This window comes from Pleurodeles waltl, chromosome 4_1, assembly GCF_031143425.1.
Source record: "Pleurodeles waltl isolate 20211129_DDA chromosome 4_1, aPleWal1.hap1.20221129, whole genome shotgun sequence".
Lineage (NCBI taxonomy): Eukaryota > Metazoa > Chordata > Amphibia > Caudata > Salamandridae > Pleurodeles > Pleurodeles waltl.
The window spans coordinates 700,967,382-700,993,833 of record NC_090442.1 but is presented as its reverse complement, the minus strand read 5'-3'; the positions used below and the strand labels follow the sequence as shown (position 1 = coordinate 700,993,833).

Sequence of the window (26,452 nt, the reverse complement as noted above, 5' to 3'; positions counted from 1 at the left end):
CAGGTGGGGGGAAAACCAAGGTTTGGGTTTATTAGTTAAGAGGGATACTCTGGTTCTAATGGGTAGCACAGCATCCAGAGAGGATGAGATCCATTTATGAAAGGAGTCTGCAGTTCCTGAGGTAGAGGGGTGATAAATTAAATCAGAGGCTAGAAGAGTTTTGCGCCACTCTATATGTATACTACATATACATATGTATGAGACAACCTAACTGGAATGTGGCAACAGATATGTAAGACCTAACATTTGTCAAGTGTTGGGAAGTACAGAGAGTGACATGACTATAACTACCAGGAGGCCCTGTTTCTATACCCCAAAACAACAGGCCTTTCTGCATATGTCCAAATACACCTGTGTGCCATCTCTCAAATGATGCTGACTCACATGGGAGTGAGCAATCTACATATCATGCTCAACTCAGAGTCTTGTCTCTCTGCCTAGCTTCCTTATGTCCTGGTAACCCAAAATAAAACTATTGATGACAAGAATGACACCTTACCAAGTTTGTACATCAAGTATTCTTAAAGCATTAAGCTACTTCATCAGATTGGTAGGCTCATTTAACACATTGGCCCTCATTATGACCTTGGCAGTCAGGTGATCCCCACGCCGGCGATGGAGGTAGTACCGTCACCAGGCCGGCGGTATTGACCACCAAATAATGACCATGGCAGTGATCCATCCCATAGACAGCCAATGTACCACACAAACTATCAGTGCGGTACGAACACTGAACATGGCGGTAGCAATCTCCAGGCAGGCGGAAGACAAGGATCCACCCTCCATATTATAACATAGCATACCACCAGGATTTCCATGGCGGTACCAACGCCACCAAAAGCCTGACGGTAACACATCATATAAAAGGAGACACTCACCTCCAGGGAAACAAAGGAGTCAGCGGCCGCCATGGAACCTGAACTGCAAGTCTTCCTGATGCTGTACCACCCATGGCCGTCCTGGAGCACCAATGCCGATGAAGACAACAATGGTGAGTACAGCCGCCTAGCACACGAGGGAGGTGGGGGGGAGTGACACACATATGCACAACACACACAATAGGCACACACCACACACCCAGAACCAGCTGCAGAATAAATCAACAGAAACAGAACCCAGGAGCAAAGAAAGTCAGAACACATACCTCTGTTCCAACCACTGTAATCCAGTTGGATGTAGAGCCCAAATCCAAAAAACACAGAATTGCGTATTTACATGCAGGCCCAATGGCCAGTTCAAAGACTGTAGTGCCCACAGGGCAAAGTCCAAGCCCCAACTTGACTCCTGACAGCATCGGGACTCCTCTGTGCAGGAGCATCATGTTGGAAATAGGCAGGCACTTCAGGGGGCACGGGGTGGTGGGGCTTCTCATTGGGAGGGGGCTCCTTGGCTTCTGGTTTGGGAGGGGTCTCCTCGGCTTTTTTGTTTGGGAGGGGTCTCCTTGGCTTTTTGTTTGGGAGGGGTCTCCTTGGCTTTTGGTTTGGGAGGTGTCTCCTTGGCATTTGGTTTGGGAAGGGTCTCCTTTGTGTTGGCTTTGGGAGGTGTCTCCTTGGTTTTTGGTTTTGTTTTGGGAGGGGGTTGCACTTTAGCCTTCCATTTTGGGACTTTGGGGTGGGGGGCCAGAGTCACACTCATGTGCCCCTTAGTGGCAGCTGTCTTTGGGGATGGAACAGGGTCAGACTGGGTGCTGAAGGCACTGGGTGGAGGGATGGGACCTTTCTCTTACGGGCAGGACAGTGGGGGGAGGGGGAGGGAAGAGGTCAAGGCGGTAAAGGAAAACCTTCTTAGGGCCAATGGGGTGGGATGTGGGAGGAGGGATGAGAGTAGAGGCAAAGGGAGTGGTTGTAGGAGGGGGAGGTGTGCTGCACTTGGGTGGAGGTGCATGGACAGTGTGCGGGTTTGAGGTGGATGGCTGTTGGGGGTCTGAGTGCAAGTGTTTGTGTGTCTTTGGAGGGGGCAGATAGGGTGGAGGAGGCCAAACAGGATGTGTGCATGGATGTTGTGGTGGTGTCTGCAAGTGAGGTGGGTGTGCTGCATGAGGTGTGATGGTGGTGGAGGTGACTGCGCATGTGGTGTGTAGGGTGCATGTCTACGGGTCTGCTGTTGTGGTGACTGTGGGCAAGGCTGTGCAGGTGGCAGGTTCAGGGACTGCTGATACAGTGCATGCAGGTGTGAGTGCGGATGTCACTGTGAGGGAGGAGGAGGGGAGACAGTGGAGGCAGTGGATGATGTTGTGTGCATCTGTGTGTTGGCTGTGTGAGTGCTTGTGGGCTGAAGTGTGGTACCTGTGTTTGTCTGTGCAGTCTTGTCTGTTGTTTTGTGTGCATGCTTGTCAGAATGTGTGCGTGGGATGGGTTTGGGGTGAGGAGACTGGAACTGGAAAGTGGTAGTTGGAGGGGGGACGGAAGAAACAGGGACACTGGCTGCCATCAGGGAGGAGGCCAGAGCCTGAAACAATCTCTGTAGGGCCGGCCAAGCCACCATGAATGCCCTTCAGGAAGGCATTGCATTGCTGCATCTGGGATGCCAGCCCATGGATGGCTTTCACTATGGTTGACTGCGCTTCTGAGATGGATCTCAGGATGTCAAAAGCCTCCTAACTGAGGGCAGCAGGGCTGAGTGGGGCATGGTCTGAGGTGCCTGTGGCGAAGGAGACACCCACCCTTGTGGGTGAGTGGGCACGGGCAACTCGGTGGGGGGCTACTGGGGTGTTGGATTCTGAGGGGGGAGGCTCTGTAGTGGACTGTGTGTGGGATGGGGTAGCCGACTGACCAGTGGTCTCTGATGGCCCACGGAGCTCATCCAGATCCAGAGCTCCTGAGTTGCTTTCATCACTGGGTGCATCTTCTGGTGGGGGACTGGGTAGCCGTGGCACCTCTTTGATGCTGACATTGGCTGAGGCACCAGTGGGGATGTAAGTGTAAGCGTTATTATGCTACGTCTGTGACATATTCTGCATCACTAGCTTCCCCAATGTTATTACTGTTGCCCTGCCACCTTTGGTTGTGTATGGTGATGGACTGTGAGTTCTCCATGCTGTGCATGCATTGGAGGTGGGTGTACATGCAGGGCTGGAAGGGATGTGCATGCAGTGGGTATAGCATGCAGGGCTTGGCATTTCATTTTGGTAATTGTGGTGGTGCAGTGTGTGGGATGGAGTGGGTGATGGGTGTCAGGGTGCAGGGTTGTAGTGGCATGCAGGTATGGAGGGTGATAGGTAGTAAATGTTGACTCACCAGTGTCCAGTCCTCCGGCTATTCCAGTGAGTCTCTCAGGATGCAGGATTGCCAAGACTTGCTCCTCCTATGCTGTCAGTTGTGGGGGAGTAGGTGGGGGTCCACCACCAGTCCTCCTGATGGTGAGCTGGTGCCTTGCTGCAATGGAACGCATCTTCCCCCGTAGGTCATTCCACCTTTTCCTTATATCATCCCTTGTGCATGGATGTAGTCCCATGGTGTTCACCCTTTCCACGATCCTCCGCCATAGCTCCATCTTCCTAGCAATGGAAATCTGTTGGACCTGTGCTCCAAACAGCTGTGGTTCTACCCTGACTATTTCGTCAACCATGACCCACAACTCCTCATTGGTGAAACAGGGGTCCCTTTGTGGGGACATGGGTGTTGTGATGTGTGTGTACGCTGTGCAGAGGGTGGGGTGTGTGGTGTGTGGTGCATGTCGGATGAACAGGTAGTTGTGATATGTGTGTGCAATTATCTTTAGGATTGGCATAGCAAAGTGTATCCATCTTCTCTTGTTTGCAAAGGATTGTGAGTGTGTGTTTTATAGTGCTGTTGGTTGGTGTGTGGGGTGTGTGTATTTTTTTCAGGAGTGGGTTTTTTGTTCTGGCCAGTGTTGTCTTGTTTTGTATTTGGGTGGCCATTTCTGCCGCGGCGGTGTTCACTGCCAATGGTTTACCACCATTGAATGTCCGCTGTGGTGATTAGTGGGTCATTATTTGGAGGGCATAGTATTTGTGGCGTAACGGTATGGGTGGTAGTACCTACAGTTTATCACATTGAGTGGGTCTGGCCGATTTGTGGTTGTGGCTGTTTTCTGTCAGTTTTGTATGTATGTGTCATAATCTGGCAGACAGATGTCCGCCTCCGTGGTGGTATACTGGCAGCAGTCAGCGTGGCGGTAATCGGTTTTTACTGCCAATGTCATAATGAGGGCCATTGTCATGTCATGTACATTTCCTCATTGAATGTGCAGCTGATCAGCACATCCAATGCGCTGCTAGAGTCTCATATTGTCTGCAAGCTTCACACATGTCATGTCAACAACTCCAAATCTAAGATAACATAGCATAATCAGCAAACATACCAATCAAGATTTTTCAAGGTCTCCATGTACAGTGAAACAAAACCTTTGGATGTAGATCACCCACTTTAGCCAATAACAATATGCTCTATTTCTCAACAGGTCGGGTTGGCAAAGCAACTGGCCAGACATTGTCCATTGACCAGACTCCCAGCCCACCTCTGGAAGACGCCCCTCCTGGACATCTGGGCGTGGACAACAATTCTGTCCCATCTGGGCAGCCTGGTCAGATAGCAATAGTGAGTCTCACTGTGCCCACGACAACACCTCCCAACCTAGTTGCTTCAACTTTGCAGACAACAACTTGCCATCCAACCTGTGTACCTAGGACATCTTTTGCCCCCAAGTCCTGGATCCTTAGGGGCAAATCAACAATCCTGACACTGAGGGTTCATGACCCAGTTGGAGAGGGCACCATGTGCCAAGGGCACAGGCTCGCGGGGTTAGGGTCTGTGGGAGGGATGCTGTGGCCGGAAGAGTGAGGCCACTGGGGCCTCTCACAACCAGGATAACATCAGCCAAGTCTTGGGGGTCTATCAGGAGTCCCAAGGAGTGATGGGCTAGGTGCTGACAGAACTTCAGGAAATGAAGCAGCTGCAGAGAGACATGAACCAACATATGGAGGACCATCATTTCAACATGGCCACTCTAATAGGGGTGCTGAGGGACATCCATACAACCTGAGCAGGGCTTTTCCCACAACATCTACCCTGCCTATGGGGCAACTACATCAAGCCCAAGTACATCAGCCATAGATACAGAAAGGGAGGCCCTGCAAAAGTACCTACACCCTCAGACATTCCTGCCTCTGCAGCAGCTGAACCTCCCACCCTCACAAGTGGGGACTCCATGTAACAATCCAGGAGGTGCACATGGCAAGGCACCTACCACTGCCAGCAAGAAACCTCATCCTTAATGTCCTAATTTGTGTATCACACATTCACACTGTGGACTGATCAAAAATCCCATTCCATTTCTGATGGGAGGAGTACTCTGGCCTTTGAACTTCCAATGGTGCAGCATCTACTCCTATGATTTTAATAACCACAACTGACCCCTTCACTTTTTATTTAAGATACTTTCTCCCACAGGCTTTTTTCACCCTTAACACTGTATTAAATTCATCAGTCAAAAACTCCTTGTCTGCTGTCTTAAATTTCACATTTAGCAATGTAGATATGTACGAACATGTGAACCGTACAATGAAAAAGCAAGCTACTTGTGGAAGCAGTGATATGTTGCATGTTCACAGTGGTCAGCACATACAAGTGCTGTGTCAAAGAAAGAAAGAAGAAATTGTATTACATTGTTCAGCTTACAGGCTGTCAATATGTCTAAAACGTAGCAAATCATACATGATTGAATCATAGTGAGTACATTATCAAATTTACAGGTACAGACCTCCGGACCATGGAAGGAAGGGGTATATCAGAGATTGTCCTGTAATATAGGCATCCTTGAAATTGGTTGATGTCATCAGCTGGAACCATATCATCTAACTCACAAAAGGAATCCAACATCATATGATGCAAGACTCAGACAGATAGCAGTCAATAGTTTCTTATCACAGGGTCATTACAATACAATGCTTTTGCATCTGGTGGTATGACACAAACAAACGTCAGTGATGTGACTCAGGCACTTTGGCCTACAATGATGAAACACATCAACAGCTACAAATAGGTCATACAAAAAGAATGTTTAGCCAATGTGAAGGAAATCTAATATAAGTGTGGCTTAGGACTACATATTTTCTGACCACATGATACATCAGGGCCACCACACGACAAGGAACAAATCCATTTTGTATCTTCAACCTTCCATCCTATCACTGTTCAAGCTGTCTTTTACACCCAAAGTCTGTGACCTACATTCCAAGGAGCAATCTATGTCCACTTTGTATGTCCGAACAGCATCATATACTTGCCAATGTCACAACTCAGAAATGTTGGAATAAAGATGTCATGGTGAAGGTACCCGAACAAATGCAAAAACAAGGAGTATAGCTATGAAACCAAACATATGACACAATTCACAAAGCAAACTTCTGGAGAACGCAGTCCAGTAACAAATCTCACACAGACAAAGTAACATCTCAAAAATGTGATTGTGTCAAAAGCTTCCTCATCAGACACACTTTCCAGTATTTGCCAGAGCTTCAGCTTCCAAACTTTTCCAACAAGTATACTCCTCATATCAGAGCAGAGCACCAACACCAGCTCTTCGTCACCTCCAAATTGCCAGTCGGTAGGAGAAATGCCATATGGCAGGCAATAGTAGACAAGGTCAACAGCATGGCAGAGGTGAGGAGGACTGTCACCGATTGCAAGAAGCGCTGGCACAATTGCAAGCGCAGGACTAAGAAGGAACTGTCCAGGAACCGAAAGGCAGCACTGCAGACTGAAAGTGGAAGTTCTGCACCACAGAAGGACCTGGATGAGCTAGAGGAGATGGTTACAGTGGTCACCCTGGAGGAGCTGGTCAATGGAATCGCAGGACAGCGCAGACTACCAAGAACTACCACAAATGCAGGGTAAGTTGCGGGGGGAACATCTGGAATCTCACAAATGGCAGAAGGTGAAGGCACATAGGACACACTCAAAGCATGCTAAAGGGTTGCATTGGGACAAATAGGCCCTGAATCAAAACGCCCCATTGCCACCCAAGCTGCACTTGTACTGACGCTCTGGTTGCGCAATGCACTCCGATATATGCACAACGTGAACATAAGCCACTCACTATGGCTATACTCTACAATGTAAATATGCAGCACATTGCCTGGAAGGGACATGCAATTAGTGTAACTGTGCCACAACAGCATCCATTGCATATTGCCATGGCCCCTGATCCAACACAACTTGCACATCGGAGACTGGGACTGAAGTCAATGCCACTCCATGAGTGGTGTCAGGATGGTGTAACAGGGCAAATTGCTTCCCTTCCTCCTTGTGTCATTGCCCTTCTCATGTGTGCTGCATCCTACACATAGAAATGCCACCTTGCAAAAATAGCTTGTACATATGCAGGAAGGGACACCTCGCTGCACATAAACAATCTATTCCCTCAATGCAGGCACCCTTTCATCATGCTGCAACAATGCCTGCGTTGGTGCAGGGAGAAACAATTTGCATAGGAACAGGGGGAATTGCAGTGGTGTACTGTATTCCAGTAAACATGGCACATTCCTTTATTATTAAATTGGTGCAGCATTGTGCAGCACATATTGCTGCTGCACTGAGCTGTGCCACTCGAGCAAAAATCTGACCTAAAATGTGCAACCTGTGGAACGCAAACCACACAGGGTGAATCAATAACAATTCTCACACAACTCCATGCGCTATTTGAGAGTGGAACAAAATTCAACACATATAACACATAGGGCATGACTGTGAACATCATGTGTGCAGCTGTACCAGTAGATGCAATCTCACCATCTGACAAGATAAAGTATTCGTGTGAATGGTTGGTGTACTGCTTAATGGTACAATCAACATGCCGAAGAACTGCCACAAGTGGCATCAATGTAGCACTACCGGCACAATGTAACTAGCCCGTAATCCAACTGTATCATCATTCAAATAGTAGCCCATGTGTAACCAAGCTGCATATTCCCTTTGTGCCACATCAACAAAGTCACAAAATGCATGCCTTGATCCACATTCAACATCATTCAATCAACACATGCCTGTTGCTGATATGCTGTGTGCAAAGAAATGTTCCAAATTTGGGGGAACAGGAGGGACAATCTAACATAGAACATAGAAAAGTTAAAAAAATGAGGAGAAAAGATGGCATTTAACTTTGTTGCTCCATTCCAACGCCACCCCTGGGTGGCATTATATTTTAGCAATTATTCTGGTTTACGAAAACTCGTAAATCTGAGGCACTGTCAAAATGCAATGGGTGTTGCTGTGGCACGCCCACATCAACACCCATTGCACGCCCCTACCACGCAATGTGCTGTGTGTGAAGAGGGCCTTTTTATAAAGTGGCTTTAAACCACAAAACGTCAATAGTGCCACCTTGAAAATCCGGCACAGGGCACTGCGCTACCGGGCATCACAAAAAGATAATTAAATCCTAAATATGCCCCAAAATACCTTGCCTCATGTGTGATGCACAATGCTACACATAATAGACATCTACAACTTTGGGTCTATAACATGTCACTGAGCCTCCAGTAGCAAGTAAATTATGTGCCATGTCAACTGCCACCACAATCCAAGGCTGACATTTCACTATCTCATTGCAGAGGATGATTCTTTACCTTCTGCTGAACTGCCTGTCCTGGATTTTACAGATGAAATGGATGACCAGCTACCAACCTTCAATGAAGAGACTCTCCAGGATGTCCTAGGTTCCCTACAGACACCACCTCCAGTCGGAGGGAGAACACACAGCGTTGCGGGATCTCCACATGAACAACCCAGCTACCAACACACAGCAGCAGCCAGTTATGAGACAGCCCTGGACTCCGAGGACCCAGACATCACCTTCTAGAAGACAGTGGTAGGAGTCCAGTGGGAGCCGGCCAAGCAGGTGGGGATGGAGACCATGGCAGGCATCCTAGAGGGACTGTAGAGGTGCTTCATTCCAATTAAGGACAACTCAGCTACCATCAAAGGCACCCACTCCCCACTACGTGGACTCCAGCAGACCCTGGCCAACATAGCCGCTGTCATGAGGCACAGGCTTCAACAACTGCCCTCCCAAAGTGGCAGCAACATGATAGACAACAGGCTGGGGGCTATACAGCATACCCTGGAGTCCATACAGCAGGAAGTGGCCTCCCTGTCAGAGTCACCAGATCCTCGGGGTCTGTGCACGTTCCCAACACGTCCACCTCTGAACAGCTCCAAGACTCTGATAGATAAATCACAGAGACTGAGAGAGTTTAAGAGGGGAAGAGGGGATTAGGAAGGGAACAGCTGGGAAGGAGACCTGTAGTAAGAAAAAGGTTAGAACACTCGATATGAAAATTATATCTCCTGAAATCAATACTAGACTATGATTCTAAGCCTAGTCACTCTGAAAACATTAACGAGTTAAGTTTAAAATGACTAAGTTTCAAGATGGCCGGATACCTGTAGGGGAATCAAGATGAAATAAATGAAAACTTTCTTATTCTAGTACTTTCCTTTACACGAGAACCAGAAAAACATTCTGACTACATTTTAAACCAGTCATATAAATCCTGTTTTGAGAATGGATACTAGGACCATACAATATTGCATCTAGAAACTCTGGCCTTCTGTGTACTCTTAAAATGTTTCAACACAAATTGCGCATATTGCAGATATATATATATATATATACATATATATATATATATATATATATATATATATATATATATATATAGTAAACACCATAAAAGGATTGTGCACCATGAATAACACAATATGGATTCAGGAAACAAATCACATAACTTGTCAACTCGAATAGTACATAATAAATATCTTAGAATAGTGGCATACAATAAACAACATGAAATAAACTCGAGGAGAGAATCGTGCGTCTTGCCGATTCAAGTGTCACCATGTAAAATACCAAGAAGTGGTAGCACGCACTGAATATCAAAGTCAAATCATCATTAATCGAATCGCGTGTCTTGCTGATTCATAAAACACAATGTAAATGTCAAGAAATAACAGCTCACAATAAATAACAAGATCAAAGTACAATGATGGTAGCGCGCAATGAACAACAAAGTTAAATCCTCATGAAATGGGTTTGCGCGTCTTGTCAATTCGTAAAACATCATGTAAATGTCAAGAAATAGTAGCGCACAATGGACAACAATGTTTAAAAACCATAAAACGAATTGCGTGTCTTGCCGATTCTTAAGCCACCATGCCAATGTCAAAAAATGGTAGCACGCAATAAATAACAAAGTCAAACCTTTATGAAACAAATTGCGTGTCTTGCCTATTTGCAAACTACCATATAAATGTCAAGAAATGGTAGCGTGCAAGTAATCTGTTACTCATTTAAGAATTAAACCAAGAATATGAAAATTCTCAATAACGGTGTCGGGACAGTCCAACCACCGTCTTACCGCCTGGAACAATGATCACCAATGAAGGATGAAGGGCAGAAGACTGGAAGATCCAGATAGGCTGCCGGGACAGGAGCTCAGGAAGAAGCTGCTGCTCTGCACCGGGACCTCTGAATAGTGAGCACTGGGAGTTGGTCTGGCTCTCTTTTATAGAGTCTTGGCCCAGCCCAGAACCACGCCCAGGCATGTTGCAGGGAAAGTCTCTGGAATGCCCTGGAAAGGGGCCACACCCTAACACACTCTGAAAACCTGCAGCAATACATTGCAAAGGAACAGTATTTGTAAGCAGATTAAAAATAAGTTTTCAGGATTGAACTCTTCAATGCAAAAGGTTAAACCACAACATATCAGCACAATGCATAAATGACATTGTTTTGAGAGTGCTGGGTTTTTGCATTTTTGTCGCCAATAGAGCGCGTACTGCTCTAGTGTTGACACTCCCTCAGGGAAAACATGGCTGCCCACCAAAGTGATGTTGCTGCAGTGCTGAGGAATCAGCAGTTCCTCCTTGCTGCAGTGATGTCTTATGTGTTCCCACAAATGGCAGCTGCCAGGACCTTTGACTCCACATCTCTATCCCCTGATCTGTGTGTGGCCCCCTCAACCTCAACAATATCACCACCCATGGCACAGGAGGCCCCACACACATCAGGGGATGAAGATGTGGAAAGAACAACCTTCACAAGGAAATCTACCTGGTAGCACCAGTCTGTGCCACATGGACAGTATCTCCTTAGTTCTGTGCTTAAGATCATGCTGGTGTTGTGATAGCAGGAAATGTGCCCTCTTCTCTCAACCACTGTTGACTTGTCTGCCATGTACTGTCATTGTTTCAAATCTTACCTATTGGCAAGTTGGACACCTCCACACTAATGCACACTTCTCCTAACCATGTCTCATTATATGTCTCTCACCCCTGGACTCTAAATGTATAACAAATGGCTACGGTTCTGTCATGGGGTCTGGGAACTGGACGTTGTATAGCATTGGAAAATACACATGCTCCTCTAAATAAAGCACCTTGTTCACATGTAACATTTCTACATTTACTGTGATCCATCAACTCAGCTAAATTAATGCATTGTGTAAAGCCATGTCAATGAGTACAGTACATTATTACATGAGTGCATTACTGTCAGGCACAAAGCCACACACTGGGATCCTAACATGAAAAAGCTGAATGATGGTGTTGTTGTCTACAACCAAATTACAGAATCTTCAATACATGTATTGAACAGAAATTCTTGGAAGTTGGCATATGGCATGTATAGGTCAGAACAAAGTCAATGGTAATTTACCCAGATGGGAGCACCAGTACAACTAATATGTGTGGTACAGAAGAGGCTAATCTAATCAGTGATGGGCAGCTGTAATTGTTGCAGGATACAGTCCCAAACTTGGCTATTGTCATATGTGCCACACTTTCCAACAATGATACTGCCAGACCCCACCAAAGACAATTGACGTTCCATACTTACCTGTCCAAGATAACATATACATACACAATGTGAATGAGTGGAACAGTGGATGACAAATGTATTGACTAGTTGATAGTATTCAGCAGCCAATCTGACAGCTCCTTGGTCATAGGGAATGCACATGGTAATCCATGGAAATAAAGATAGGTAGCATACCCTAAGCCATTCCTCCTACTTGGCCAGTGCACACATGAAAACACCCTGACACTCAATCTACATAGAGAAAAATAATCTAATACAAACAGGATTTATTTAAAATTGTTCAAAATGTCATACCGAAACCTATCCTAAAAACTACCATACACAAAACTAACCTAAATTAACTTAATTTAAGTTAACTTAAGTTACACCTACACTTATCTAACATAATCTAAAGTAATCTTACACATGTAATGCCACACTCTAAACATTGTTCCCCCACTCTCCTTAAGAGACAAGATACAAGTAGGACAACATAAACGAAGGTTACACATGTACTAACGTAACCTATGTCCTAAACAAATATATATATATTTGTTTATTTTTTTATACATATACACCTCAAAATAACCCCTCACCCAACCCCTCCAAAATAACAAATGTACTAAAACCCAACCCCCAACTATACTTACTCTAACATATGCTTACCCTACACTATTTCACTAACCTAACACCACCCATCTAAAACCCAATATAAATATCTAATAACTGTAAAAGGGAGAGGGAAGGAATCTGGGAGGTTCTGGCACTGACACCACATTTTTTCAATTTCGTTTTACAGAACTTTAGTAACTTATAGATTTTGGCACTCTCCTTCTCCAAACGTTCCAATCTGGCCATCATGGCAGCCATGTCCCATCTAATTTCCAAATCAAAGTTTGATGATGTGGCTGGACGGGTGCCTGGCTTAAAACAGCTGCAGCTGATTTGGAGGGGGTCAGACACGCAGATGCCCCCTGGACCCCAGATGTTTCCCCCCAATTTGGCCTGCTTTGTTTGTGGCTGCTGCAAAGGTCCCCATGTGGGAATACATGCCATGCCCCTCTGACCTTTTCCTTCCAAAACCTCTTCTCCATCCTTTAGTACCCAGCATTCACCTCCAATATGTGCCTGTACCTGTCTGCCCGCTTGTGGAAATCATGTTGTTCGGCTGGGGTCATATTGGCAGCTGGTAAATGAGGAGAATGAAACATTAAATCCAGCATTGGATGGAGGTAGAACAGACATGCAATGAACACAGCAGCCGCAACAATGACTGACTCCAAATCTATGACTATTTCCTACCATCCATCTACAGTATCATGTTAATTATCACTGGGATAATGGCTATCCATTGTTGACCATCAGGGCCCAGAGGTGAGTGGACTACTGTGTCCTTGCTCAACGTTTGTGTGACCAAACTAATGAGGATCAAATGTCCCAACAAGTCTAGATTCCCTGTCCCATGTCAATATGTGGACCTTTGTATGCAATCCACCACTTTAACACCCCTGGTGCTACATCAAACCTTATCCAGGCATCATGGATGCAAGGTGGCGGGTCATTTAATAGGGGGGCTGGAAACTTACTACACACTATTCTAAGGTGTGGTAAAGCGTCATTTATGTGCCCTGTTTTAAGACCTGGTCTGAGCATATGTTACAAGGGGCACACCATTGCTCATGATGTGCCCACATTTACAAATAATGTAAATTTACCATATAGTTTGGGCAAAGCCTGAACAGCACATCAGAGTTGTTTACAGATTTCATAACTATTTCCCCCTACCCTGTGCCATGTTGTGTAAAATGTGTAATGCGGCATACACATGGTGGCTACATGGGTGCCCTTAGCCCTACACTAAGATTGGTACTGCACTGGGAGCTGCTACAGTATTACTATCTATTGAACAACATGTGCACATGCATGGCAGACATCACCTAAGTACCAGCTACACACTCAGCATTCACATTATATGCACATGTGATGTGTCCAACTTCACTCACAAATGTAATGATGGCTAGACTATGTTGGTAAATCTGCTGAGATCTAGCTTGCTACAATCCATAGACGTTTCCCAGGACAATCTGGAGCTGAGTTATATACCAACTGTGTACTCTGCTGCCTTTTCCACAGCACAATATAGCTCCTTGCACGACTGCAGCCTCAATTTAAATTAGTACTGAGGCACCAAGTGTCTCCTACATAAGCCCCCTAGAGACCTCTATACATTTCCTACATCTGTACCATTTTTTGGATAACTGTAAGCTACGTGTGGCACAAAGTGCTGTCAAAAGTCCTGTGACAAAGTTGTTGGCTACAGGTATGCTAATCACATAAACAGCAGCTCTGACACCTACCGTGTTTGACATCAATGTATATGTACTGCTGCTGTTGCTCCTGTGCTCTGCGTCTTCGTGCATGCTGGATGAATAGCACCTCCATGTCTTTCTTTTTGAGCTCTGATGTTGCTTGTGTGAGTTTTCCTTAAGTACTGCTGTGCTTGCCCCATTTTAACACCTGCCTTGACCCAGGCGTTAAATTTTGGAGCAAATCGAGATTTGCGTCTTTTTCCGGCGCCACATCCCAGCCGTGCTGCATTTTTGCGCGGTAGGATAATTATGGCGCACGGGTGTTTAAGTCATTTTTTAGATGGGAAAGCGTACCTTGCATCTCATTGATGCAAGGCGGTTTCACGCATCCAAAAAAGGACACACACTGGTATATTTTGATGTAAGACGGGTCTAGCGTCAAAGTATAAATGTGGTGTTAGCTTTGCGCTGAATTTGCGTCAAAATAAATGACGCTAATTCGGCACAAGGAGAGTATAAATATGGGCCTTAGTGGGGTCCATTATAAAACATGTTGAGCCAAACAGCATGCTGATTGGAACGGGGTGGGTCAGATGTGGGCTTGCTTGCTGCATGAAAACATAGATAGGAAGCCTGTATGTGCTATTAGGATGTAGGGGGTGAGGGGCCATGGCTAGGACACCACCTAAGATGGCTGCCTAGATGCAGAGCTCTGCGCTTCACCTGAACTTCAGGAGGTTTCTGCAGCATTGCTCCGTTCTGCAACATCGCTTCATTGACTGTTTATTACAGAGGAAAGTGCCTGGAGAGGATTATGATAAAATGTCAATCTTTTTAAGTTACTTGTAAGCATAAATACTACAAATCTGCTGACGGGATTATTGCGACCGCATTTTCTTTTTTTCATTGCGCGGCTTTTTCTTCTCTCAGCGCCTTGTGGAATTGTATTTTGCTCATATAAATCAGTCATTTTGATTCTCCTCCCAAATTTTTTGATGTTTCTATATTAGCAATGACATTTGAAGGTTGGTTATTTATTTGTTACATTCTTCTTAATTTAAAATTTTAATTCTTTGAAGAATCATTATTTTCTGTGAACTTCAGTCATTTTCTTTCAAAACTGAGTTTGGAGTCTTGTTGGCTTGTTTCACACACCACTTTATTCAGATTTTTCCTAAAATTTGGTATATATGGGAAAAAGAAAGAAACTTTTACAGTCTACTAAAGTTCTTTGAATATTATCTCAGATTCTGGTCAGTCTTTTATGATTCCTTTGATGAAAGCTTCAATTTCTTCTTTTGACATGGCTCAAACTAGTTCCTCTCGCCAATTACTTCTATGCTTCCATTCTTGTAGCTGCCATTATCATCCTCAGCAAATAAAAAACATAAACAGGACTCTACTTCTCCTCAGAAATCTACATCTCCTATATCTCTGGATACTGTAAAAGAGGAGATTAGAGCCTTGAGACCATTTATTGAAGAAACTAACACTTGTATTCAAAATCTTGATGATAAATGGTCCTCCATGGAATCTAGAATGGCTTTGGTTGAACAAAGTGTTAGTAACATACAAGAGTCTTCCCCTAAAATTGCAGCTTTGGAGAAGGATGTTTTAATGCTGAAAAAACAAGCAAAAGTGCTTGAAAATAGAAATATGCACAATAACCTGCATTTAAAAATGTCTTCCAGATGTCATTGAGGGTGGAGATCCAGTTTCATTCTTTACTTCTTTTCTACCAAAATTGTTGTATTTGCCTTCAACCTTAACTTAAATATTCAACGAGCCCATATATTGGGACCCGAATTGCATCATCATCTGCTCCAACAAGACCCCGTGGTGTGATTTTTTTTATTTCTGGTGTTCACAGATCATCTGCAAGTTTTAAATGCAGCCAAAACCAAAAAACAACTTATATGATCTGGTGCCAAACTGTTCTTGACACAAGATGTTTCTACAGCTACTGTTAAATGAAGAAAGGACTTCCTTGAGCTTCGTTCTGCATTTCGTTCTCTAGGATCAAGATATGGTTTATTTCATTCATGCACATCCAAAGTTTCATTCCAGAGCAGCGCATCTTCTTTTGATGATCCTACAGATCTCAGAAAATGTATCCAATCTCATTTGACGGATTCGATGGACATTGCCGGCCCTTCCTATTCAGGATGAATTAAGTGTTGTGTTCAAATGTCTTTACTTTTGTTGATTCATCATAGATTAGTAATTATTGAATGTTTATTGCTGGTTTAACCCACATCTCTTTAATCTTTTTACAGACCATCGTAATCTCTCATGTACCCGTTTCCCATTTGTTCCCATTTGGAGTTCTGGTGTGGCACATTCCTTCCCTCATTGCTGTGCTATCGACTGTGTGTTTCCATTCCCTGTTTCTTCCTTGTTCCCAATTAAGGTACGTTGATCAGTCGTCGTTTGACATGTACTATCATCTCTTATTGTATTTGATTCCTAGTCTTTTTTATCTTTCCTCTTCTTTTCTTTTTGTCATGTTTCTTCTATTTTTCTTTTTTCTTTCCATTCTTTATCTGTTTGTCCTCTTGTTTTTACTTTCAATGTTTGCATTATTGTTGATCGTGTAGTTTTATATTTATTTATTGCTGATTGCATTGAGGGTAATATCTTTGAATGTGAAAGGTTTTGTTAACCCTGTCAAAAGCCAGAAAATATTATTTCATTATGCCTCTTATAATCCAGATTTAGTATTCGTAGAGACTTAGAGACTCATTTTGCAGAAACAGAGATATTAACATTTAAACAAAATTGGGTGGGATCAGTTTTTGTTTCCCCTACCTCTACTATGAAAAATTGAGTAGTTGTTCTTTGTCATGAAAAGGTGAATTGTATTGTTGTATGTCAAGAAAATGATTCGGAAGGTAAATGTTGACTGTAAAGTTACTTATGTTCTGTTAACTGTTTTTAATGTGTAGGGTTCGAGTCAACCAGAGTTTTTATTCTGGCCTAAAATTACTAAGAAATGTCTTCAATATAAGGATGAGTTCTTTATTTTAGGTGGTTACTGTAATCAGATTATGGAACCTTTTATTGACCAAAAGTCTCAAATTCATTTTTCTCCACGTAAATCTCACAAGCAATTCCACTCTACTATCTCCCAAAATTCTCTAGTTGGTTCATGGAGATTATGTAATCCCAATGTTAAAAAATATTCTTTCTATTCCCTACCACATGGTTCACTCTCTCGTTTAGATCATATTTTTCTCAGTAAATCGTTCCCACAAACCTGTATTTCTTCCACTATTGAGCCCATTGCTAAATCTGATCATGCCCAATTGTTGTAGATCTGGACCCGGTCCTATCGCATCCCAAATCAGCTAAATGGAGATTTATTCATGCTCTTTTATTGGACCCAAATTTCTCCACCTCCTTTACCTCTTTTGTTAATGAATTCTTCCTGTTCAATACTACTTCAGATATAACCGCCCAAATGTCATGGGACACTATTAAGGCTTCAAAATAGATTTTGTTTCTAAAAAGAAGATATATTTTGCTTATCAGAAGAAACTCTTGTTATCTAAAATCAAACGTTTAGAACATAAATGTTATTCCTCCTCTTTGGACTGTTCTCTACATGAACTTGTTCAAGCAAAATTAAATTCGAACAAAAAAAAACGGATCAAGCCACCTCGATATTATTACATAGCAGTGCTCGTTACTATGGTGGCGGTAATAAATCAGGGAAACTCTTAGGCAATTATTTTATTGAATCCATTCATTCATCTGACGGAAAACATTTATTTAAAGATGGTGATATTTTAGATGAATTCACAAACTTTTACATACTCTGGATCATCCAATTCACTTTAGTCTTATCGAGACACACCTTAATACTATTACACTCCCTGTCCATAATTCATTAGATTTCAATCCTCTTCTATGTAATTTAATGATTAAAGAGCTAACCAAAGCTCTTAATACACTTAAAAAAGCAAAGTCACCAGGCCCAGATGGTTTTACAGTAGAATTTTAGTTACATTTCGTCAATATTTTACTTCCTAAACTCATGAAACTCTTTCAGTTTTTTTTTCTTACTCGCAAAGCTGGAGGTACTTTTCAAGAAGCTACTATTTGTCTGATTCATAAAGGTGGCCGGGATCCTACACGTCCCATATCCCTTGTAAATGTAGATTATAAAATCTTTGCCAAATTACTTGCTCTAAGACTCAAACTACTTTTACCCAAATTAATAGGTAAAGAGCAGTGTGCATTTTTGAAAGGTAGACTGACCTCAGATAATTTTAGACTATTTTTAATGTACTAAATAAAGCTTCTTTTCTTTCTTATCCCCTAGTAGCTATTTCCATAGATGCTGAATAAGCCTGTGATAGAGTGAGCTGGTCTTTTTTGTTCAAAGCGTTGAACTGGTATGGTTTTGGCCATAAAATTATTTCACCCATATCTCTATTGTATACAGAACCACAAGCTACTGTATTAGTTAATGGTCGATAACCCACTATTTTTCCCTGCAACGTGATGTTCGTCAAGGTTGTCCTTTATCCCCTCCTTTATTCGGTGTAGCTCTTGAACCCTTCCTTTCTCGTATTCGTAAAAATAATCTTATGTCTGGCTTTCAATATGGTGATAATCATTTAAATTATCTGCCTGTGCAGACAATATTCTTCTTTTTCTCTCCAATCCTGATACCTCAATCCCTGTTGTACTCAAAGAGATTACAGACTTTTTGTCAGTTTCTAGTTATAAAATCAATTGAGAGAAAACAGAAATTTTGTTTCTTACTAGATTTGAGATGTGATTGGACTATTCTTTTCTGGAACAAAATATGGTCTAGAATATTTAAGATTTCAAGAACAGCCTCCACAACTCAATCTATGTTTTTCTTTATCATAGATTGTATCATACACCTGCATCCTTGGCCAAATTTTGGAATACGACCAGTCCTCCTTGTTGGTTATGTGGATGCCCACATGGAGATTTACCTCATGTTCTCTTTTCATGTCCCCCTACTGCTGCTTTTTGGCAAAAAATGTGGTCCCAACTTACAACAATTTTTTACTTAAATTGTCCGATATTGGTAGTTTTTAAGGTAGCTTTTCAGATACTATCACATTTAAAACACATGTTGGCTTTAGTTTTTCACAAAGTTACAATTAATTGGAACTCTTCCTCTAACATATCCTTTACAGCTTGGTGGAATAATGTATGCCATTATCATTGATTAGATACTTCCTTTGCTTCTTCATGAAGATCCCATGTTACTAGAGATTTATATTGGTCTCCATTAACGATTTTTTTTAAATAACAATACTAAAATATGTGTTCAATCCACAAGTTCTGAAAATGTTAAACCACCGTAATTTGTAAATTTCTCTGTTCTTTTTTCAAATACATGAGTGTGTTTTTTATCTATGATAATTATGTATTACTGTATCTTTCTACCCAATGTCCAAATGTAGATTTCCATCTCTTCCCCCTTTTCTTTTTGTTTATTTCTTTTTATACTTCCTTTCTTTTCCCATTTGCATCATAAAATTGTGAACAACATTTATTTTGTATGATTGTTAACAGTTCTATATTTCTATTGCTTATATTTCTTATATTTATTAATGCTTACATCATATATATTCTACAATAAAGCTGATTAAACTTAAAAAAGAACAGAGGGAATGGCATTCTTCAAACACAATAAAACCTCAATACCCTGCTCGCCTTTTATTAATATTCACTTTATTCCCAACCCTAGGCAATTAGTACTACTGCCATGGCTTAATTTCTGCAGCATATCTCTACCCACACTGAACACAGTACAGAGAGGTGATTTGTGTAAACTCCTCTGAGTTAGTGAAATTATGGCAGCTATTAACGTAGCTGCTAAGAACAAGGCTCTGTGAACAGATGAACTGTCAACGGAATTTTATCCCGCCTATAGGCTACAATGGTGCCATGGCTATTACAATTTCAAAATGACTTTCTGAGACTACAGGGAAAGCTTCAATAGTTTGCTTAAGTCAGGGTGGGGACTTCTAGACATTTGCTCCTACAGATCCCTCTCCCTGCTCTGAGTATAAGATACTGGGAGGGATTTGACAATCATTTTGTGTCTCTGGTTTTCATTCTATACCGGGTATACGGCAATTCATTTGCTGAAATATAAAGAGTGAAAAATAGGTATCAAGAAAACCTTTGTATTTCCAAAATGGGCACAAGATAAGGTGTTGAGAAGCAGTGGTTATTTGCACATCTCTGAATTCTGGGGTGCCCCTACTGCATTTGAATTACAGGGCATTTCTCAAATAGATGTCTTTTTTACCCACTGTCTTACATTTAGAAGGAAAACATTTAGAGAAAGACAAGGGGCAATACCACTTGTTTGCTATTCTGTGTTCCCTCAAGTCTCCCGATAAAAATGGTATCTCACTTGCGTGGTTAGGCCTAATGCTCGCGACAGGAAATGCAACATGGACACATTACATTTTTACATTGAAATCTGACGTGTTTTTTGCAAAGTGCCTTGCTGTAGATTTTGGCCTCTAGCTCAGCCGGCACCTAGGGAAACCTACCAAACCTGTGCATTTTCAAAAGCTAGACACTTAGGGCAATCCAAGATGGGATGACTTGTGGGGCTCTCACTAGGTTCTGTTATCCAGAATCCTTTGTAAACCTCAAACTTTGGCTTAAAAAAAAAAATAACTTTTTCCTACCATTTCAGTGACAGAAAGTTCTGGAATCTTAGAGGAGCCACAAATTTCCTTCCACCCAGCCTTCCCCCAAGTCTCCCGATAAAAATGGTACCTCACTTGTGTGGGTAGGCCTAACGTCCGCAACAGGAAATGCCTCAAAACACAACGTGAACACATCCCATTTTCCCAAAGAAAATAGAGCTTTTTTTGCAAAGTGCCTAGCTGTGGATTTTGGCCTCTAGCTCAGCCTGCACCTAGGTAGGGAAACCTACCAAATCTGAGTATTTTTGAAAACTAGACACCTAGGGGAATCCAAGATGGGGTGAGTTGTGGGGCTCTCACCGGGTTCTGTTACCCAGAATCCTTTGCAAACCTCAAAAGTTGGCCAAAAAAAACACTTTTTCCTCTCATTTTGGTGGCAGAAAGTTTTGGAATCTGGGAGGAGCCACAAACTTCCTTCACCCAGCATTCCTTCAAATCTCCCAATAAAAATGGTACCTCATTTGTGTGGGTAGACCTAGCGCCCGTGACAGGAAATGCTCCAAAAAAACAACCTGGACACATCACATTTTCCCAAAGAGAAGGTGCAGAAATGGCCTACAAATAATATGGCCCCCTGGGCAATGGCCCTTGCCGAAGGGACAGCTCCCCTTATACATAAATATAAATAAGTAAAAAAATCCCTTGTGTCTCGTGGTTTCTGCCCCCCTTGAGGGCAGATTAGCCTAATAAAAATAGGCTGATCTGCCCCCAAGGGGTGCAGAAATGGCCTAAAAATAATTTCCCCCAGGGGAGCGACCATTGCCCAAGGGGTCACTCCCCTCCTGCAAAAAAAATTATAATAATACATAATCCTTGGTGTCTAGAGGTTTCTGCCAGATCAGCCTAACAACAATAGGCCGATCTGCCTCCAGGGGGGCAGAAAAGGTCTTAAAAATAGTTGCCCCCCTAGGGAGTGACCCTTGCCCAAGGGGCCACTCCCCTTATTGAAATATATAAATAAAACAAAATCCTTGGTGTCTAGTGGGCCTTTCTGCTGCCCGATCGCATTGTGATCGGGCAGCAGAAATGCTGAGAGAGACATGAAAGGAAAGGAAAGGTCTTTCCTTTCCTTACATGCCTCTCCCACCCCACCTCACGATCGGAAGAGAAATGGTTTTGCATGTCTCTTCCTGGATCATGCTGGAAGCATGCTTCCAGCGCGACCAGAGGTGACCTCTGATGAGGTCAGGGCACGATTTGCACGCTGACATCATCAGATGTTGCTGGGGTGGAGGGACTCGAGATGGAAGGGGAATTGATTCCCCTTCCATCCCTGCTGGGGGGGTGTGGGTGGGAGGTCTATGGTGGGAGCGATAGCGCTCCCCCTGTGGGCCCAGTGCAGGACGAACTGGTCTCGTCCTTGGCACAAGGGAACCGTGTGCAAGGACAAGACCAGCTCGTACAAGGCACCCTGGGAGTTAACACATCACAACTAACTCTCAAGGCATTGACATATCAATTGAATAAAATGGATGTCCAGATAGATCTATTGAACATAATGGCAACCTCAATATCAAGTATTGTTCAGAAACTTGCAGCTCTAAATAATCTGATTACTCGAGCACAAACCCTGGCAGCAACAGCAAATATTGAATGTGCATGCGCCCCAGTAGTGGACAAATTGAAACAAATCCCTGAAGTGTTAAGTACTATTATAGAAAATGTAAAAACGAATAATCCTGTAGTGCATGGGGAAAAAAGAGGAGGAATGGAATAAGGGCTGTAATCAGATGAGGAATATTATTAAATAAAAAGGGAAGCTAATGAAGTAACAAGAGAAGACAAAGAAGATGTTTCCAAACATCTCAATATGGGATCTAACCATAACGATATGGGAACCAGTGAGATCAATATGTGTAATGTCAAACTAGAAATTCAGGAAAAACCCAATGTACCTGAGGTGCAAGTAAAAGACAGTGCAAGAGTACGGGGAATGACAAAAAAAAGAAAAAAAATGCATAAAGCCAGAAAAAAGTAGCAACTAAGTTCAGCAAAGTCAGAACCCCTAAATGTGAGGCAAAAGATAGAACAAACTGGTGAGATGACACCGGAAAAGGTGTTACCGGAAACCAAACAAATAAAACTCTTTCCAATATTTCAAAAGCAGGAGAGGAACAATGAGGATAATACTGGAAAGACCGAAGATGTAAAATTAACTAAAGGAACACGTTTTGTAAAAACTACAATGAAGGCAGATCAGTCTCCTATCACAATGCCCCCAAGCGATGGAGATAACATAGTCTGTAAACAGAGGCCCCGGGATCAAAGACAGCAAGTCAAAGCTCCTAATAGTGTGGGAGCCACAGGAATTCTTGAATCAACTATCAACACCAGTAGATAAACAGTGAGGTGAATAACAAGAGAAGGAAATTGCAACTCCTGGATATAAATGATTATGTCTCACAGGTACAGAGTGTAATTGGAAAAGATATGATGTGCCAAGTATTGGACTATGATGACGAAGGAAATAGGAAAAAGATTAAAGGAACTGGGAGTAACGGTCAGGTGAGAAAATCAACAGAAAGGGAAGACAGAAACTTTATCACCAAAAGCCCGAATGTATCAAACAAGATAATCTTTACACCCATGTATAAGTCTAGAGGGTCACATGACATTTTGAACAGGGGTAATATAGTCAATTTATTACATGCAATCCCATCACTGTCAAAATTAACATCGAATAATATTGTTTCAATTGATTTTCTGGGTCTTACCGATGGGAGGGTGCAAGAAGCCACCATGGCTTTTTTTCAAAATAATTTACTGGCACAATCAGTAATGAGAGAAAAAGCTATCTTGGCAGCCTGCGGGATACAATTATCTTTACCCCCACAAGAAATGTATCCAGAACCGTTTGTGCTAGTAAAACCCAAAAATGTGACCCCGCAAGATGAGGGAGATCAATTATACTCAGTTCTCAGATCCGGTAGAGGAAGGATAGAAAAGCCTGAGGAGATTCATCATCCCCTATGCCCAGAGCAAAAGGAAAGGGCTATACAAGTAAATGTAGGTTGGATAACTGAGGCACTACATGGGAAATATAGGACATGACCTAATGGGTATAATGCGGCAAATAGACGGTATAACGGTATGACGTCACAAACTAAGTCGTAGAAGAAAGATTTTGCCGTGTTGCTAAAAGGAGGTCAAATAATATGCCTCCAGGAAACATGGGCGATTGAAGCTTTTGATATAGTAGAGTATGCTGGTCATTACAGACAGGCAATTAAAACAAAAAATCAGGGCCGACCAAAAGGAGGCTTAGCAGTCTTCACTGAAATAGCTCTAAAAATTGAAGCAGTCCTGGTACCCATAGAAAATAATAACATTCTGGTAATAAAACTGAATAACTTAGAAGATACAAACACTCCATTATATATAATGAATGTGTATATTCCCCCAAATGCAAAAATAAAGTGTTCAATAGTATCTGAGCTATGTGATGTGATAATGGGAGTTTCACAGGAACCAGATCTACCAGATATAATACTAATGGGGGATTTTAATATGGATTTGATGCACTGTTTTGAGGGTGAAGAACAGGTAATCCAGCAAGATTACGTATGGTCAGTCCCCCCCCCCCAAATGAACAGGGACCCCATGAGAAGAACATACATAAAAGAGAGAACTTCTTAATAAAGGACCTGGAGTCCCCAGGTATAAGAATCCTAAATGGGAGGTTTCAATCAGAAAGCTCACTGGAGTGGATTTATTACTCGGCTACGGCATGCTTCATAATAGATTACACCATGGTAAAGCTAACTCTCTTGGATAGGAAAAAATTATTTAGTATAAATAAAACATCAAGTAGCGACCACGGACAACAAAGAATCGCGCTTTCAGCACAAGAACAGTATCACCAACTGTTAACCTTGTGGTTTGGGGAAGATACTACAATAAACTATTGAAGGCTAATATGGTCTAGAAAATTGAGCACCCAAATAAAGCAGTTAACTGAAAGATTAGTAAATGAAAGTGTAGTAAGCGGATATGGTAATAATGTCGAACAGTGGGGGAACTTTCTTAATAGAATAATGGAAAAAGGAGCCGCAAAGAGGCCCCATGAGTGCCCTCGAGAAAGATTAGTGCAGGGAATCGGGGTAGAATAAAACTATCCATTTCTGCTAAGAAGCTACAGAAAAAACCTGAAAAAAATGCAAAAGAATATTTGGAAAAATCCACGAAATAGAGATCTATGTTGTACCTTCCTTAAATTAAATAAGAGCTTGCAAAGACTGGTTCTGGAAAGTTGTAAATGGAATAAACCACCCACAAAGACCAGTAGTTAATTCCAATATAGCAGAACAGACACAGGTAAAGTTTTGAAAATAATTATTTAAATCATAATCAATTGGAATGCGAGAAGAAAAACCTATAATTGAGAACATCAGAAAGGGGGGGTTAGCAACCAAATACTCTGTTATAGATAGCTTCCCAGACAATCAAATAAAGAAAATAGTATTAAGTTCCAGGAAAGATGGTGCCCCAGGACCAAATGGGCTTCTTCAAGCCTTGTACTCATCAAATATAGATCTATGGATACCAGTACTAGCTATAGTTTATAACTATGTGCTACGGCAGCAAATAGTGCCAGATTCATGGTGGGGATCTATGATAAACGCATTAAATGAGAAAGGTAACAGGGATGTGCCTGAAAACTACCAGTTGATAACGCTCCAAGATATAGAAGCAAAGTATTTTGCTTATTACTGAGTGAATTGCGTGAACGGGCAATAGATAGAAAGATTGTCCCACTACACCAAACTGGATTTACACAGGGAGTAGGAACAGAAATTTATATTTTAGCATTGTCATTGTTAATGCACACACAAATCCTTAAGAAGCTACCAATATACGTCTGTTTTGTCGAATTTAAATCAACTTTTGACTCAGTGAATAGAAATTTACTCTGGCGAAAACTTACAGCATTGGGTATTCCATCTGGTCTTCTCCAGGCTATTCAGCTCCTGCATACTGACACTTGGGTGAGGATACGGATTGGGGAAGGGTCTGTCTTGTCACAAAAAATATATACCTTTCAGGGACTAAACCAAGGCTGTGTTCTGGCACCCTATCTTATTAATTTGTTTCTAGCAGACCTCTCACAAGAACTAAAAGTAGTAAACTCACACACACCAAGACTAGGCCCGATGTCTATATTTAATCTGCCATATGCAGACAATGTTGTTCTCATAAGCCAAACACAGATCGGGCTACAAAGATTAGTGGGAAGGTTATCAGATTGCTTGAAGGAAAACTGGCTTACAGTAAATTAAAAAAAGACCAAGGTAATGGAATGTAGTCGGAGGATACATAAAAAGCATAGATGGTTCCTGAATGGAGAACAGATGAAGCTAGTCCAATCCAATTGCTATTTGGGAGTACTGTGATGAATGGGGATGCTTCATCCAACACAGGGAGGAGTTAAAAGGAAAGGTTTAACACTGCGCATAGCACTTTCAACCCTAAAAAGAACCTTGCATGGCCTTAGCTTTCCACCACTATTAAAGGTGATATCTGCCAAATTGCCACCTAGCTTAATGTATGACAGTGTTGCACTGCATGGGCGCGATGCAGTATGTCTGAATACAAGTTTAATAAGAACATATAGGC

The 26,452-nt window shown here is 42.4% G+C and overlaps 1 long non-coding RNA gene across 1 annotated transcript in view; it reads left to right on the top strand.

The window, feature by feature from the left end:
- LOC138288064 (uncharacterized) overlaps positions 1 to 26,452 on the top strand; it is a 150,899-nt gene that overhangs the window by 14,785 nt on the left and 109,662 nt on the right. The window contains exon 2 of the long non-coding RNA XR_011202323.1: positions 16,403 to 16,536. This is a non-coding gene — a long non-coding RNA (uncharacterized lncRNA). The remainder of the gene's footprint in view (positions 1 to 16,402; positions 16,537 to 26,452) is intronic.